The sequence below is a fragment of the Thalassophryne amazonica genome, chromosome 1, assembly GCF_902500255.1.
Source record: "Thalassophryne amazonica chromosome 1, fThaAma1.1, whole genome shotgun sequence".
In the NCBI taxonomy this organism is placed as follows: Eukaryota; Metazoa; Chordata; class Actinopteri; order Batrachoidiformes; family Batrachoididae; genus Thalassophryne; species Thalassophryne amazonica.
The window spans coordinates 61,785,095-61,802,548 of record NC_047103.1 but is presented as its reverse complement, the minus strand read 5'-3'; positions in this window follow the sequence as shown (position 1 = coordinate 61,802,548).

Genomic DNA, 17,454 nt, shown 5'->3' with positions numbered 1-17,454 from the left:
ATAGGTTTCCGCCAAAGTTGTTCGCTTAAACCTCGTAAGATTGAAGCAACTGCTATGCTGTTTGTTTGTTTGTTTGTTTATTTGTTTGTTCTTTTGAAAGAGATGTGTACTCACAAGTAGTCTGTGGACTATTTCTTGATCATTTTTTGCTCTTCAGTTTGTTTGTTTGTTTATAGAGAGGATGCCTACTCACAACTAGTCTGTAGACTATTTCTTGATCATTTTTTGTTGTTTATTTTTGTTTATTTTTTGAGAGGATGCCTACTCACAATTAGTCTGTAGACTATTTCTTGATCATATTTTGTTGTTTATTTTTGTTTATTTTTGAGAGGATGCCTACTCACAACTAGTCTGTAGACTATTTCTTGATCATATTTTTTGTTGTTTATTTTTGTTTATTTTTTGAGAGGATGCCTACTCACAACTAGTCTGTAGACTATTTCTTGATCTTTTTTTTGTTATTTATTTTTGTTTATTTTTTGAGAGGATGCCTACTCACAACTAGTCTGTAGACTATTTCTTGATCATTTTTGTTGTTGTTTATTTTTGTTTATTTTTTGAGAGGAGGCCTACTCACAACTAGTCTGTGGACTATTTCTTGATTGTTGGGTTTTTTTGTTGTTGTTTTTTTTTTTTTAAGTGAGAATGCCTACTCATAACTAGTCTGTGGAGTCAATCAGATTACCCTCCCAAAAAAAGTAAGCGACACACAAAACTGTTGCATCCCACTTTTTCTTCAGTGGGCAAACAGTATTGATGTGTCAGAAATAAAAAAAATATGGCATAAACCCCCTTTCCATCCCAAAAACATCTGCAAACTTTCGTCTTTTCTTTTTTGTGATTGTTGTCTGAACTGTAACCCGTACCAAAATGCTAACGCAGTCTTCTAAACGTTAAATGTCAAATGCTTTAGTGCATTCATCGCAATTTGCACAAAATATTGGGCTTTACTTTTCATGTTGAACAAGAATAAATTTGTTCAATGCTGTTACAGTTGAGGGTCCTCCAGCAAGGCACTGAACACCGACTGCTCACCCTTGGGGTACTTTGGCCCCACACCGCTACACAACATAAATGTGGGAGAAAAATTAGAAAAAAGAAGAAAAGCGATTGTTGAAGTGGCCCCACTGGGAGGAGAGAACCTGGTCAGTGGCCCTCAGGTTATGTGAATTTGCAACCACTACTTTAAAAGCCATCTCTCTCTGGCCGCTGTGGCGTACACAGTGCCCACAATGCACTGGATGGTTTTATGCAATAGACAAAAAAACAAAACAGAAAAAAAAACCCCAACAAAACATGAAGCTTGTACTGTGCAAAACTGCAAATAGAGAGAGTGAAAAAGAAAGTGGGCACTCACATTCCCTGCAAAATAGACTGGAAATAGAGTAAGAAAATGGAGAGTAAGCAAGCGCTCCACTCTAGCATCCCTGCCCTTCCACTCCATCGAGTATGCACCAGGGCAGATGGACATATGGGTGACGCTACATTCTTTAAAGAGAGTGAAGCAAATTCCTGACCGTCCCTTCTCACCCCCTTCCCTCTCACCCGCCCCGTCGTTCACAAATTGCCCGTTCGAATGTCAACCCTCCTTTTTATCAAACAAGCCCATTGTCTGCCAATTCATGGGGAGCTGAAGGGAAGAGGCAGGCAAACTGTGGAACCTCTCATCTGTTCAGATGTGAATGCTAGCTGTCGTATTAGCAGTCAGCCTTTTTAACGCGGGGGACACACCGTCAGACGCACAGCCAAAAAAAAAATCAATACACGCTGTGCATGGGCCTGACCCACATACACTGAGGCCAGTGGCTGCAGAGATGAGGCCATTTCATTATTGTAAATGCAACCATGCATGCACATCCGCATGCATGCACGTCCGCATGCGTGCTTGTGAGTTTCAGGAGCGCGCTTATCGGCAAATGTGCATTTGTGTAGCCTGTGCACAGAGGCTGTCGGTTGCTGATTTGGCTTTGAAAGGGCACATTTGTGTGTATGTGTGTGTGTGTGTGTGCGCTATTGCACACGCACACATGCTCTGTGAGTGTCTGTATGCAAGGCTGAACGGAGGGCTCGAGTGGGTGTTGAGTTCACACAAGCCCTTCCTGCTGCCTGAGTTCACTGTCACTGATTGCAAGTGACGCACAGCTAATAAAAGAGCAAAGCTGACTGTCAGCAGTGATTAGGCAGGCGACACAGACAAGACAAAGAGAGGGGAGAACACAGCACCATTAGCCATGGTCATTAAACAACTTGAGTCAAGGAGATTTTCAGACTAACCTGGTCTGTTAAATCAGGAGGAGGGCAGGAAGAGGACAGCATGCTCTTTGCTGTATTTTCTTTTTCATCAGTGTCATCCTCCACATTGTCAATTAAATGATGTCAAGTTGGGACAATGTGAGATTCCCCACATTTAAAATGATACAACCACGTGCATGAGCAAATATTCAAAAATGTGATATTTGCCACCAGTGGCACTGTGAGGCCTGTTTAACTTTTTCAAAGTTAGGTGTGAGTGTTCTTGTGACAAGAATGTTTGGGTGTGCATGTTAAACTCGTGCAACTAAGCAACCTCACAAAATCAAACCTTCCACTCTGCCGTGCTAGTCAGTTGTATGTTTTATATGTCAGCAGCAGTAAATTTTTTTTGGATGACATACCTACTCGTAAATGGACAAACTGGTCAAACTCATTACTGAAGAGCCCCACACATCTGTGCATACATACATATAATTAACAAATACCTTGCGATGAATTTAAAGAAGCATAATGCCATAATCTTCCTTTGAAGACATCAGAGCATAATGATTTTCCTTTGCCAAAATTATCAAATGGTGTGCTGCCTATGTGAGAACTTTGATAGAAATACACCAAGTGGTTCAGGAGTTGCATGGAAAATGGACAGACTGATGGAAGCACAGTAGAGCTGGACTAATGAGGGGTTCTCATATACCCCCTAAACCATTGTTTGTAAGGAGAATTAAAAAAAAAAACTTTAAAAATAAATAGATAGGTGTCAAATAAAATTTGAGAAAAGTTTGTGTGTCTGTTTGTTCCTCTAATCCTCCTAGGTTCTTGTCTCAATTTCCATGAAATGGGATATGTGGATGAAGATCCAGACAGGAACAGCACTTTAAAGGTTTCGCTTTGGCAGTGGTATTGGTCACTGGTGGCCGCAGGTCAAGATTTGGACATTTGCTCCACCATATTTGGTGGACATTTGTCCACCATGTATGGTAGATAGGTGGTTTCTGGAATTCCGGAATTGCCAAGGCAAGATCAGATTGACCAATGGTCAATCATTGGGGTCGAAGGTCCAAATTAGAAAGTTTTCATCACAATTTGCAGCAAACTTGTCATACATATGTAGGTGGATTCTGGAATTGCCCAGCAAGATCAGGTTTGCCAAAGATTAATCACTGGGGCCAGAGTTATAGTATGTGCCTGTCTGTTTGTGGGCCAACTCTTCCCAGGTCCTATTGCTGATTTCTACCAAACTTGGTACGTATATCAGTGAAGGATGACCCCAAAACTGACAGTAAAGAATTAATTCTGGCAAAGATCAAGGTCAAGGAATTTGATTTTCTGCCTAATTTGAACCAAATGTAGCACACATTTATTCACACATTCATATTTATATGCATTTATTCACTTGCCAGGTCCGATAAAGATCGATCATTGGGGTGCAGGTCAAGGCCATAGGGATCAGATGTCAAATTCTTGTAGACCTTACTCTCTTCATGTCTACAAGTAATATTACATGCTTACATTAAATATGCCTTCAGCTTTTGCACATTGCCGTATTTATAAGCAAAATACATTTAATGCTTCAGCAATGCAAGCTGCTTGCAAAAATAGATCAGCTGTATAATCTGAAGACTCTCGTAGAGCCAGTGCACACAGAACCATCAATAAAGCTCGCAACCCTTCCCAGCAACCAGGGTGGACATGCAGTAAGGCTTTACTGGCAACTTTAAGTGAGATTTTAGGACATTGTTGAGTATGATTTGTTTTATATGACAGGAAGATGGAGCTTATTTTATAGATCTCCCAGCAGGTGAACCTGGACTGTGAATAATATTCAGATGCAGAGCACATAGTTGGTGTGAATTCTACGTAACTTTGCATCAATGTTTCCAATCTAACAGCTCTCTGTGCCTTGATCTGTCCTCTTTGACTCTGTCACAGGACATCAAAGATGACAGACTGTATTTATACTGGACAAACCCTGTGTTACATCACCCATCAGTGTTTACTACATCTATTTAAAGAAGTGGAATGTGGGTGAGAACTTTTGTGACCTGGGTGGGACAAATAAAAGCCTGAACACACCCCCACCTCAGAGTCACCGAACAAGCTAAGTTAGTAGGCTAACCTTGGTTTGGTGTTTTGCTAAGACGTTTTTTGAGGACTGGGCCTTACTTTTCATAAAGAGTGACTTTGGCATCTATAGCCTGCTTATTTTTTTTGTAATTGTGGATTAATGGGACCTAATTTTATCAAGCTGCCAACAGCTGGTAAAACTATTAACAGGTACTAATTAAACAGCACAAAAATTTCACTCAACAGAAATAATGGAGCACAGACATAGAACAGGTAACCACACAGCAAGCCATACTATTACAGATATATATATATATATATTTTTTTTTAATGTTCAGAAAGAACAGTCGTGGCCATCCACAACAACTAGCAGCCATGGTTAGTAGAGCTCTGAGCTCTGCTGTCAGAGTGACCACACCCCTAACTATGCATAACTTTATGGCCTAAAATGTCATTAACTAATGAGGTATCACCCCTCTTGGGTAAATGGATTTGCATCCAATAAAGATTTGAAGAATTTTATAAAAATTTATTTGTTTTTTTTTCAGCTTTAGAGCTAAATTATTTGTTTATACTATGTTCTAGACAAATATTTGACAGATATTCTGAAGGATGATATTTTTCTTAACATTTTGATATGCAACATGTAAGGATTACTCCGTGGTGTAACCCACAAACTCGCAGCTTAAAGCAGATAACCCGTAAGCTGGAGAGGAGATGGCGTCTCACTAATTCAGAAGATCTTCATTTAGCCTGGAAAAAGAGTCTGTTGCTCTATAAAAAAGCCCTCCATAAAGCTAGGACATCTTACTATTCATCACTAATTGAAGAAAATAAGAACAACCTGTCAGAGCTCTATTGAGCCGAGTATTCCTTTAACTTTAACTAGTAATGACTTCATGACTTTCTTTGAAATTAAATTTTAACTATTAGAGAAAAAATTATTCATAACCATCCCACAGACGTATCTTTATGTTCGGCTGCTTTCAGTAATGTTGGTATTTGGTTAGACTCTTTCTCTCCGATTGTTCTGTCTGAGTTACTTTCATTAGTCAATTCCTCCAAACCATCAACATGTCTATTAGACCCCATTCCTACAAGGCTGCTCAAGGAAGCCCTACCATTAATTAATGCTTCGATCTTAAACATGATCAATATATCTTTATTAGTTGGCTATGTACCACATGTATGTACTTAAAAAGCCATCACTTGACCCAGCTATCTTAGCTAATTATAGGCCAATCTCCAACCTTCCTTTTCTCTCAAAAATTCTTGAAAGGGTAGTTGTAAAACAGCTAACTGATCATCTGCAGAGGAATGGTCTATTTGAAGAGTTTCAGTCAGGTTTTAGAATTCATCATAGTACAGAAACAGCATTAGTGAAGGTTACAAATGATCTTCTTATGGCCTCAGACAGTGGACTCATCTCTGTGCTCGTCCTGTTAGACCTCAGTGCAGCTTTTGATACTGTTGACCATAAAATTTTATTACAGAAATTAGAGCATGCCATAGGTATTAAAGGCACTGTGCTGCAGTGGTTTGAATCATATTTATCTAATAGATTACAATTTGTTCATGTAAATGGGGAGTCTTCTTCATGGACTAAGGTTAATTATGGAGTTCCACAAGGCTCTGTGCTAGGACCGATTTTACTCACCTTACCACTCACTTTATACTTTATACATGCTTCCCTTAGGCAGTATTATTAGAAAACATTGCTTAAATTTTCATTGTTACGCAGATGATACCCAGCTTTATCTATCCATGAAGCCAGAGGACACACACCAATTAGTTAAACTGCAGGAATGTCTTTCAGACATAAAGACATGGATGACCTCTAATTTCCTGCGTTTAAATTCAGATAAAACTGAAGTTATTGTACTTGGCCCCACAAATCTTAGAAACATGGTGTCTAACCAGATCCTTACTCTGGATGGCATTACCCTGACCTCCAGTAATACTGTGAGAAATCCTGGAGTCATTTTTGATCAGGATATGTCCTTCAATGCGCATATTAAGCAGATATGTAGGACTGCTTTTTTGCATTTGCGCAATATCTCTAAAATTTGAAAGGTCTTGTCTCAGAGTGATGCTGAAAAACTAATTCATGCATTTATTTCTTCTAGGCTGGACTATTGTAATTCATTATTATCAGGTTGTCCTAAAAGTTCTCTGAAAAGCCTTCAGTTAATTCAAAATGCTGCAGCTAGAGTACTGACGGGGACTAGAAGGAGAGAGCATATTTCACCCATATTGGCTTCTCTTCTTTGGCTCCCTGTTAATTTCAGAATAGAATTTAAAATTCTTCTTTTTACTTATAAGGTTTTGAATAATCAGGTCCCATCTTATCTTGGGGACCTCATAGTACCATATCACCCCAATAGAGCACTTTGCTCTCAGACTGCAGGCCTACTTGTAGTTCCTAGGGTTTGTAAGAGTAGAATGGGAAGCACAGCCTTCAGCTTTCAGGCTCCTCTCCTGTGGAACCAGCTCCCAATTCAAATTAGGGAGACAGACACCCTCTCTACTTTTAAGATTAAGCTTAAAACTTTCCTTTTTGCTAAAGCTTACAGTTAGGGGTGGATCAGGTGACCCTGAACCATCCCTTAGTTATGCTACTATAGACTTAGACTGCTGGGGGGGTTCCCATGATGCACTGAGTGTTTCTTTCTCTTTTTGCTCTGTATGCACCACTCTGCATTTAATCATTAGTGATTGATGATTGATCTCTGCTCTCTTCCACAGCATGTCTTTTTCCTGATTCTCTCCCCTCAGCCCCAACCAGTCCCAGCAGAAGACTGCCCCTCCCTGAGCCTGGTTCTGCTGGAGGTTTCTTCCTGTTAAAAGGGAGTTTTTTCTTCCCACTGTCGCCAAGTGCTTGCTCATAGGGGGTCGTTTTGACCGTTGGGGTTTTTCTGTAATTATTGTATGGCTTTTGCCTTACAATATAAAGCGCCTTGGGGCAACTGTTTGTTGTGAAATAAATAAAATTGATTTGATTTGATTTTGATTACATTCAATAAAATTACCTTTAAAGGGAAATTAACATTTGGAAAAGTGGAGATAAAACCCTCAACTCCAGAGGGTTAAAAAACAGAAAAATCACAAATTTTCAATCAATTTTTTTTTTTCTCAAAATCAAAGTGATCATGCAAGAAGGGGAGACTATTGAGGGAAACCACCAAGACACCCATGACAACTCTGAAGGAGTTTTGAGTTTGTGATTGGACAAACTATGCTGTAGTACAACTTCTGTCTGTTGCACCACCACTCACAACATCATGTTTGAGTGACACAGAGACAGCTATTCATGCTCGGAAATGGATCAAATCTATGCTCAGGTGTCCAGTGTGCCTTCTGCCAAACAACAGATAAAAGTTCACATCTTTTTTAAAAACAGTGCTTGGGTTCAAAGTTGAACTGTCAATATATAAAATGAGTTCATCACATAGCTACACTGATAGTGCCAGAGTTACAGAGGCTACAAGCTGGTCATTATTTATAATTTTTGCACTCAAGCTAGTGATTATATAAGAGTCACTACTCAAGCCACAAAAGTAAGCATGAATCAAAAACTCCAACACAGGTTGCTTCCCTTGTAAGCCTTAGCTTACTTGCTAACTTCAAGATAGGTCGATGTGTTTGGGCTTAATTTTTCCAATGCAAATCATGTCGATCTTCCCGACAACCCACCCCTTCACCCATTTACAGGATGGCAGAGAGTTAAGCAGAGTCGGGCACTGCCAAGGTGGCAACATCTAGAGCTATAAACCTGCTTATCAGAATATCTATGGGTGACATCGCAGAGGATTTCCCTATCATTTTTATTGTCTGTTACTTACATGTAAGTATTGTATCACAAGAAATGTCATTTACAGCACTATGGTCATGTGGAGGCCATGTAATGACCCCAGCCACTGATCAAGACCAAGTGGACACCAACATATCACCTGCACCCAGTTTCATAAAGCAGTTTAATCTTGTTTAGTTGAATAAACTCACTTAGTTCACAATTTGTTTGACGTTAGTTGTTGCAAAAAGCACTTAGTCGACTAAAGTTTCACATTACCCGACTAAAATTTAAAGCCTGGTGCAGAGGAGCAGAGGAGGCTAGTCTTATTTTAGTCAACAAAACTTCAGTGTGTTATCTCAAAAAATGGCAGCTATCATGTAGCACCATTTGATGGAACACTCAAGACCACCCCAAAATCACTCATATATTACTCCAAAAGGAGAGCTTCCTCTGCTTTTTGCCATGGTTGTAGCAAACAACTGTTATGTGATGTGCTTGTGACAGTTCTCACATTAGCCACTGGGCATTGCTGTTATGCTGAGCAGCATTGTGTGCACAAAAAGGCTTGATGGAAGTGCTGTAAGTATGTAGAAGAAGAATTGCTAGGCTAAGAGCTAAGCACATCATTCTGCAGCTCGTATGTGTCCATAAATGTTAATAAAGCCAGTTAACGAAACAAAGAGTAGAGCGGTTAAGGCCAACTTTTCACAAGAATCGTTCAGTTTTTGAAGAAAGCATGAAACTTTGCACAGGGATACTATGGGACCTAAGGACCATGAAAAAAAATAGACCCCCAAAAATTGCACCCCCTGGTGGCTGCCATATTGAATTTTAAAATGGCCACTGAAACTGACCAATTTTTAATATTATTTCAATTTATGATATGCAAAGGACAGTAATTACAGTATCTATCACTGTTTTCAATAAAGGGGTATATTTCAATGAAGTTCTGATTCTAGTCATATGGCAGCCATATTGGATTTCAAGATGGCTGCCTTGTTTTTTTACTTTTCTTTGCTTTTCTTAAAAAATGACAGTAATGCAGGGAAAGAAGTTGATCAAAGTTTAGTATTTTTGGTTCTAAAATCAGTAAATATCAATGAAAGTCAACCTCAAAGGGTCTTGAGGTTCTTATACCAGTGTTATGTAATAATAAAAACACCTATATGGATGTTATGGCACTATTTTATGCTGCCAAGCTGCCCAATACATCAGAGATTACAGTTAAGACAGTGCTAAATTTCCAAAGCAAAAGTGCAACTTAAAATCCTATTTAAATTCTTTATCTCTTGTTTGCTTAATAATGCTTATCTTAAATATCTATCTAAAAATACTTGCATCCAGCTGTGCAAATGCAATGGGGAGTGCTATGATGGATAAGCTTCTGACATTGATCAGACACATGCCAGCAGGGCAACTTTTAATTATAAACTTGCTGGACATTTGGCCATCTGGGTAAGATTTCCCCACACTTGGGCTATTTGAAATGGATGAAAACGTTCATATATGTTTTTAAATCACTAAACATTTACTGATGCAACTTTAAATCATTCTGTTTGGAAAAAAAATGAATATTCAAGTTTGCTGTAACAAAGATAGCATAAAAATCTCCAGTTTTTGTATTGTGCTTTTTAAATAATCTGTTTTGTTGTTACAGATCTACACATGTTTAATTATAATAAATCAGCTGTTTGTTATAATCTTATTTTTTTTTTTATATAAATTTGGGTCAATAATATCAGTTTGCGCAGGTAATTCATTGTAAATAACACACTTTATAATGAAGGAGTGATACAGATTATTCCACTATGGCTAAAATAATTCAACTGAAATGTGGAACTGGCATTAGCTGGATATGGCTAATACGAACCATATCTTTTGGCCTTGTTTATATTCATTTGGCAGCCTACCCATCTATTTTACCTTTAAAGTTGCCATGGTGCATGGACATGTTTGAACTAGATTTCTGCCTCCAGGATTTAAACATAGATCTTTATTACCAGTTACTTAATTTGCAAGGTAATTCTCTGATGTATACTCAACATATATGGCACTGTATGCTAAGTAGGATGCATGGAAAAATAGAAGAAAAATATTTTGACAATAGAGTGAAATATGGCAGCCATCTTGAAATCCAGTATGACAAACATCTAGTCGATGAATTGTGAATGAAACTATTGCAATCACTACTTCATAGATACAAAGGCCTGAGGCTTGAATTTTGAATTTGTCACTAAAATAGCAGAGATAATCAATACTTAATTTTAATTGCAGCCATTTTGGAATCCAATATGGCCAGCATCAGACAATTAATGTAATAGGTTAATTGGACTCCTCATTACTTATGGATAACTTTTACAATTACGCTTCCATATTTACAGAGGACTGATATTTTTCATAATCTTCATTTTAATGGTGGCCATTTTGAAATCCAATATGGCTTCCATCTCACAGGATTCCCTGACCCCAGAAATGTGGGTAAATATTTTGGAATTGTGCTTTTATCTGCCTTAATTTGAAAGTAAATGGCAAACATATGTTGAAAATAATGGCCATTTTTAATTCAATATTGCAGCCACTAGGGGGTGTTATTTTTTGGGGTCTATTTTTTTCCATGATCCCTAGGTCCTATAGTATCACTGTGCCAAGTTTCATGCTTTCTTCAAAAACTGAACAATTTCTGCCTTAACCGCTCCACTAAAAGGCTGGATAGTTCAAGACAATGAACAACCCAGAAGTAAACTAAACTCTCGCGCATTACAGGTGTTTCTTGGCAATGGCACTCGCGAGGCTGTTATGCCTGTGAAAATCGTCAACTAATGTAAGATGACTAATCTACAAGTTTAGCCGTCGATGTGAAATGGTGATTAGATGGATAATGTTGTGCAACTAACCATAGTCGACTAAGTAAAATTACTAGACTAAAAGATTAGAGTACTTTATGAAACCAGACCTTGATTAAAGCAGGAAAACCAACAGGGATGGACCATGGATCTGCCTGAGACATGCAGCAGAAGTGCATGTTTTCTAGATCTAACCTGATATTTCTTTATATATATTGATATTAATTAGCTTTTTGTTATGTTTTAAAGTTTTAGCCTCTTTATATGTGCTTCAACCTATTGCAAAGCAATAGATTTTTAGAACAAGACATTCATTCATTTGCTTACTCCAATTAAGGCTCACATGGGTGCTGGAGCCCATTCCAGCGGTCATAGGGTCAGAGGCAGGGTACACCCTGGACTGACAGGACATTGGTCTATCGCAAGGCCACATATATAAACAGAGAAACACAACCACACTTCCACTCACAGCAGCTGTTAATTTAATGTGTCCAATTCACCCAATCTGCATGTCTTTGGACATGGGAGGAGCACCTGCTGTGAACCCACGTGAACGTGCAAACTCTGCACAAAAAGGACCAGGTAGGACGCAAACCCAGGATCTTCTTCCTGTGAGGCAACAGTGCTAACCACCAAGCCACTGTGTCGCCCAAAACAACACATTTTAGCTCCAATTTTTGCTTGCAATGCTGTATTTTCTGTGTAGAAGAGGAAGAGATGTAGCAGAGATGAAGAAGGATGAAGAAGAAGAGATGCAGGTGTAAAGGTTATAAAAGAAAAGTGTTGCTTCACCTCTCGTATCTCCAGTGTATCATGCACATTCACTTATCAACATCCTGCATATGACCTGACTTGCAACCACACAAATCAAAGTTATTTTCTCCTTCTTTCTTTGTCTCACATCCTCTAAAACGTACATAAACACAAACCATCTTGTACTTACTAGGTCACACATACACAAGTAGGCATTCACGCAAAAAATAAAATGCGAAACTTTGATTCAGTTCCAAGATTTCTTCCAGTTGCTGGCTGGCTGAGCAGGTACCTGCACATTTCTTGACAAGCAGGTGGGGATTAGTGAATCTCCTCTCATAGCCTTTCAGCAGTTTTAGCTCTCAGGCTGGCTGGTAAGAAGGTTAGTGCACCACCTTTCCATATTCCAATCATTTTGACTGCATGCATACCAATGAACTTATCTCCTGCAGAATCAAATGTGAAAGTGACCTACATGGCTTTTTTGTTGCATTAAGGATGCAGGCTCGGTGTGCAAACATGTGAGTAAGAAGAAGGTGAGTGTGAAGGATTTTCTTAAAAGGAAGATGTGAAATTTCAGCTACAGTTTGCCAGATGGCACATGGGAGATGCATGCCGATTTATTTTTTTATTTTTCTGTTCTTATAATGACAAAGTTCTTCTCTGTAACACTCCACCATGAAGTTGTGCAACTGGTGACCAAAATTCACAAGACACACTGTCTCACCAGTCAAAGGGAAGGTTTGAAGGAGTATGAAGGGCCAAAATGGTGTAGGGTTAGCTCGAAACCTATCACCTCAGCAGGTGATTTCACAGGTGATTAGGAGGTGAGGTGAGTGGAGTAGGTCATCATGAAAGGCGGCCGGCGGCAAGAAAATCTTCTGGCACTCTTTTGGCCCTTCATGGTGAACTACTGGCCACCCCTGCTATTACTACAGTTAGTATCATGGGTGTCTTGATGACCTCCATCACGAGTCATCTTCTTGCACGATCACTCTTTTTTTAGACTTGCCTACTCCAGACAGATTTACCATAGAGCACCATACTGCTTGAGTTTCCTAAGGATTGAGGTAAATGAAGTCCAAGTGATATTCAATCAGTTGGAAATGTACATGTCAGTACTCACTCATTTCTTCTGAAGAAATGTAGCTGTACAAGTGCTGATTTCATTGTCTAAAACTAAAGGGTGCCTATACCGGTGCATTCCAATATTTTGGCTTTGGCATTTTTATTTATGTCATGTTGTATTCCTGTAGGGTGGGCAGCTCAGTGGCCTAAGGAGCTGCTCAGTCTTCCTGGTCAGTCTTCCTTGGACACAACATTTCATCTACAACCCCAATTCCAATAAAGTTGGGATGTGGTGTAAAATGTAAATAAAAACAGAATACAATGATTTGCAAATCCTTTAGGGGATGATCCTTTAATACCCAGTCATGACACTCACCTGTTTCCAGTTAATCTGTTCACCTGTTGAATGTTCCAAACAGGTGTTCTTTGAGCATTCATCAACTTTCCCAGTCTTCTGTCGCCCCTGTCCCAGCTTTTTTGAAACGTGTTGCAGGCATCCATTTCAAAATGAGCAAATATTTGCACAAAAACAAAAAAGTCTATCAGTTTGAACATTATCATCATCATCATCATCAATTTTATTTATATAGCACCAAATCACAACAAACAGTTGCCCCAAGGCGCTTTATATTGTAAGGCAAGGCCATACAATAATTACGTAAAAACCCCAACGGTCAAAACGACCCCCTGTGAGCAAGCACTTGGCGACAGTGGTTAAAACTCCCTTTTAACAGGAAGAAACCTCCAGCAGAACCAGGCTCAGGGAGGGGCAGTCTTCTGCTGGGACTGGTTAGGGCTGAGGGAGAGAACCAAGAAAAAGACATGCTGTGGAGGGGAGCAGAGATCAATCACTAATGATTAAATGCAGAGTGGTGCATACAGAGCAAAAAGAGAAAGAAACACTCAGTGCATCATGGGAACCCCCCAGCATAGCAGCATAACTAAGGGATGGTTCAGGGTCACCTGATCCAGCCCTAACTATAAGCTTTAGCAAAAAGGAAAGTTTTAAGCCTAATCTTAAAAGTAGAGAGGGTGTCTGTCTCCCTGATCCAAACTGGGAGCTGGTTCCACAGGAGAGGAGCCTGAAAGCTGAAGGCTCTGCCTCCCATTCTACTCTTACAAACCCTAGGAACTACAAGTAAGCCTGCAGTCAAAGAGCGAAGCGCTCTATTGGGGTGATATGGTACTATGAGGTCCCTAAGATAAGATGGGACCTGATTATTCAAAACCTTATAAGTAAGAAGAAGAATTTTAAATTCTATTCTAGAATTAACAGGAAGCCAATGAAGAGAGGCCAATATGGGTGAGATATGCTCTCTCCTTCTAGTCCCCGCTAGTACTCTAGCTGCAGCATTTTGAATTAACTGAAGGCTTTTCAGGGAACTTTTAGGACAACCTGATAATAATGAATTACAATAGTCCAGCCTAGAGGAAATAAATGCATGAATTAGTTTTTCAGCATCACTCTGAGACAAGACCTTTCTAATTTTAGAGATATTGCGTAAATGCAAAAAAGCAGTCCTACATATTTGTTTAATATGCGCTTTGAATGACATATCCTGATCAAAAATGACTCCAAGATTTCTCACAGTATTACTAGAGGTCAGGGTAATGCCATCCAGAGTAAGGATCTGGTTAGACACCATGTTTCTAAGATTTGTGGGGCCAAGTACAATAACTTCAGTTTTATCTGAGTTTAAAAGCAGGAAATTAGAGGTCATCCATGTCTTTATGTCTGTAAGACAATCCTGCAGTTTAGCTAACTGGTGTGTGTCATCTGGCTTCATGGATAGATAAAGCTGGGTATCATCTGCATAACAATGAAAATTTAAGCAGTGCCGTCTAATAATACTGCCTAAGGGAAGCATGTATAAAGTGAATAAAATTGGTCCTAGCACAGAACCTTGTGGAACTCCATAATTAACCTTAGTCTGTGAAGAAGATTCCCCATTTACATGAACAAATTGTAATCTATTAGATAAATATGATTCAAACCACCGCAGCGCAGTGCCTTTAATACCTATGGCATGCTCTAATCTCTGTAATAAAATTTTATGGTCAACAGTATCAAAAGCAGCACTGAGGTCTAACAGAACAAGCACAGAGATGAGTCCACTGTCCGAGGCCATAAGAAGATCATTTGTAACCTTCACTAATGCTGTTTCTGTACTATGATGAATTCTAAAACCTGACTGAAACTCTTCAAATAGACCATTCCTCTGCAGATGATCAGTTAGCTGTTTTACAACTACCCTTTCAAGAATTTTTGAGAGAAAAGGAAGGTTGGAGATTGGCCTATAATTAGCTAAGATAGCTGGGTCAAGTGATGGCTTTTTAAGTAATGGTTTAATTACTGCCACCTGAAAAGCCTGTGGTACATAGCCAACTAATAAAGATAGATTGATCATATTTAAGATCGAAGCATTAAATAATGGTAGGACTTCCTTGAGCAGCCTGGTAGGAATGGGGTCTAATAGACATGTTGATGGTTTGGATGAAGTAACTAATGAAAATAACTCAAGACAGAACAATCTGAGAGAAAGAGTCTAACCAAATACCGGCATCACTGAAAGCAGCCAAAGATAACGATACGTCTTTGGGATGATTATGAGTAATTTTTCTCTAATAGTTAAAATTTTATTAGCAAAGAAAGACATTAAAAATCTTGTCTTTGTGTTGTATTCAATTGAATATAGGTTGAAGAGGATTTGCAAATCATTGTATTCTGTTTTCACACAATGTCCCAACGTCTTTAGAATTGAGGTTGTACATTGTGTCCAAGTCCAGTCAAGTCAAGTCTGTGAGCATGAGTTGACACAGCACTTCATCACATCACGGCACCATAGATCTACCTTGTGTCCTGGATGGCAACCACCCAGCCACGCAGCCAAACCATCTGGAGTAACCCTGCAGCTACCTCCCTAGGAACAATGAGGGGGATGGAGGAAAGCTGCTCGGAGCATCATCTCTAGACAGGTAAAACCATAAAAGAGGACCAATCATTTTGTCTTTGGAGGATGGAGGACGGTGTCTGATTCAGTGCTGAGGAGTTGTCCACTGCATGGCAGTGCACAGGTCCAAATGTAAGGCTGCTCATGTGTGTGGGCACATAGAACATCCTTCTCTCCATCTCAGTCCACCCAATTGTAAATTGGTACCACCATCTTTGGCTGGGGAAATAACCTGCTTTGAAATGATGTCTCTTCCAGTGTGAGTTGTAGACTATCATTCGCTTCACGTTATGGAACATGGAGATAAGGACCAACACCTTATATATATATATATATATATATATATATATATATATATATATATATATATGCAAACATACGTACATGCATACATACATACATACATACATACACATATACATAAAAATACAATACGAGGATACATGTGCAGGGGAGAGGTAGAAGCCAAAGGCTTATCAAAGACCTCTCCCAACAAAAACAAAAATGTCACAACAATAAACAAAATGATTATATCAATTCATAATATGTGAAACATGTAAATCAATCAAAACCAAGTAATATATTGACATTATAAATACTCATGTTGGAGCTTTAATTTTAATCGACTTTTGTATCTGTTTAGGGTGATGGATGGATTTAAAAGATGTACCGTATTATTCCAAGATTTAACACCGTGATATCTGATATGAAGCTGATAACAAGTTGTTCTAAGCAAAAACAAATGCAAATATGAAGTCTGCCTTGTCGGATAATTGTCCTTGTGGGAGGAGTCGTCCAGCCCCTCATCGGAATTCCTTTGTCTGAGAAGTTGCTGAGAGACTGGCACTTTGATCAAAATTTTTTCTAAACCTGTGAGACACATCGAAGTGGACACGGTTCGAAAAATTAAGCTGGTTTTCAGTGAAAATTTTAACGGCTGATGAGAGATTTTGAGGTGATTCTGTCGCTTTAAGGACTTCCCACGGTGCGAGATGTCGTGCAGCGCTCCCAGGCGCCGTCGTCAGCCTGTTTCAAGCTGAAAACCTCCACATTTCAGGCTCTATTGATCCAGGACGTTGTGAGAGAACAGAGAAGTTTCAGAAGAAGTCGGTTTCAGCATTTTACCCGGATATTCCACTGTTAAAGGAGATTTTTTTAATGAAAGACGTGTGGACGGGTCCGCCCGTCGGGACGCAGCCGGCGCGGTGCGGCGCCACAGGAAAAACACCTCCGTGTTGATAACCATTTGTAAAATCCAGGCGGCTTTTGATGGCTTTCAGTGGAGTGAGTATATGAGAAATTGTTTAACAGCTGGACATGTTCCAACTTGTCCTTAAGGCTTCCAACAGAGGTGTTTTTCCTGTGGCGGAGTGTCGCGGCAGCTGCAAGCCGATGCTGCAATCCATCCGCACGTCTTTCATTAAAAAAAATCTCCTTTAACAGTGGAATATCCGGATAAAATGCTGAAAACGACTTCTTCTGAAACTTCTCTGTTCTCTCACGACGTCCTGGATCAATAGAGCCTGAAATGTGGAGGTTTTCAGCTTGAAACAGGCCGACAACGGCGCCTGAGAGCGCTGCGTGACGTCTCGCTCCGTGGGAAGTCCTTAAAGCGACGGTATCACCTCAAAATCTCTCATCAGCCGTTAAAATTTTCACTGAAAACCAGCTTAATTTTTCGAACCGTGTCCAATTCGATGTGTCTCACAGGTTTAGAAAAAATTTTGAT